Below are 1,897 nucleotides of genomic sequence, written 5' to 3'. Positions count from 1 at the left end.
CCCCCCCCACCCGCCGGCACCGCAGCTCCCGGGCCCTGCGCGACCTTGGGCAGGTCCTTCGCTCCCACCTGCCCTGAAACCCGCGTGGCACGGGAGAGGTGGGGTATTCGCAAGCGGAGACGCCGGCCCGGCGCCTTTATCCCGTGCACCGCGGACGCTCAGACCGCATCTGCAGTACCCATGCGTGGAGCACCCGCGCCAAGGGCGTGTCCTGAAGGCTGCACTGCGGGGGAGGGCCCGTCCGGAGGGTTGAGCATCATCCCTCCCGCCGCAGCATGGAACCTGCCCGCGTGCAGACAGACCCCTGGGAAGACCCCCAGACCAATCCACTGCGGGGGTTAGGGGGGTCCCTGCCCCGCTCCGGTTTCGGGTTCTCTACTGACCCCGCTGTCCAAGAGGGATAATCGGGGTTCCCCTCAGGAGGGGCGGGGCGTCCCCGGGAGTGAGTCAGGTGAGGAAACTGAGGCTCTCACTGGCGCTCACCGCTAGGTTTCACCAGCATGGAGCCTAGAGCAAGATTCCTCCCTCTACGAGCCTCAGTTGGCTCCTCTGAAAAGTGGGCCAACTCATTAGGGCCATACCCATCAGAGCGCTCATCACGGTGCCCAGCTCCTGCTCGCCGGTTAGAGGCATTGCCCTGTGTAATCCTCATGGCACCCCTATAAATAGCCGATCCCAGCCCGCGGGGGGGGGGGTCCCTAAGGTGCCCACGATCACACAACTAAGAAGATGGATGGGACCGACATTGGCCCCAGGGCTGACTCCAGGGCCCACGCCCGAAATGGAACCTTATCTCCCCTCCTCCCTCCCCTCCAGGGACAGCTGATCAGCTGATACAGTGTGGCTCGCGGGGCTCACACGCTAACGGGAATTTCGGTGACCTTTCTGAGGGCCGTGCTCAGCTAACTGGGATAAAAACACTTTTTTTGAGGGGCTTCGGTAAGATTTTATCAAGTAACTAAACAGGGGCCTAAAGCATAGTAGATGCCGGGAAAGAAATGGCTGGAGGTGGTGACAGAGTGGCCGAGACTCCCGTGCCGGCTCAGAGAGGGGCTGGGGGTGGAAACTGCGCCCCGGCGAGGGGGGCGAGGGGTGGCGGGGGTCCAGGAAGAGCGCGCGCAGCGCAGCGAGGGCTCCGCGCTTCCCGCCGGCGAGCCCGTCCCTCCCTCGGCCAGCCCGGGTCCCAGGCCCGCGCTGGTGGTCTGCAGCCAGCAGGTGCGCCGTCGATGCACCTGCTTACCAACAAGGTCAGGCTCTCCCTTTGGTTATGAACAGCCCACGCTTGCCTCCGTCTTTCTGTCGGAATTGTTTGGTGGTTACCGCACGAGGATTTGGGGGGTAAAATGAAAGTCCCCGTCAGTTCCCCGCTCACTGTCGGCGCACACCGTCCAGGCTGTTCTCAGCCCGGTCACAGGGTACGAGCTGTTTGTTAAAACTTTGGTTTTCACTTGGCTTCTGTCGTGGACAGCGTTCCCGTCGAGGCTCGGGGAAGACCGCGTTTTTCCATAGTATTTATCCCGCCGCGTGGACATTGAGCCCCTCCCTCCCCTTCTCACCACTGCGGTATAAATAGAGCAGCACTGGCCCCGGATGTGGTAGTGAGCTGCCGGTTTCTCTCTCTAAATCCCTAGAAGTGAAGCAGCCGGGTCCAAGGGCAGGCACGAGAGACGTTCTGGTGACATGCTGGTGCCGGGCAGCCCTCTAGGAAAGCTATCTACCGCCCACGCCTGGGAGCGCGCCCTGGTCTCCCGGAGCTCACAGCGCAGGCTGTCTTAGCCCTTTTAACAATCTTTGCCAAAACCAAAGGTGGCGATAACTATCCCTCCTTATTTTAAATTGCATTTCTATGCAGTTAAAAGTTGGCCCCGACTCTCACACTCCCCGCCCCCCTCCCCCC

Source organism: Myotis davidii, unplaced genomic scaffold (assembly GCF_000327345.1).
Source record: "Myotis davidii unplaced genomic scaffold, ASM32734v1 scaffold425, whole genome shotgun sequence".
NCBI classification, from domain to species: Eukaryota; Metazoa; Chordata; class Mammalia; order Chiroptera; family Vespertilionidae; genus Myotis; species Myotis davidii.
The sequence above is the reverse complement of the archived record's forward strand: the minus strand, read 5'-3'. Positions refer to the sequence as shown.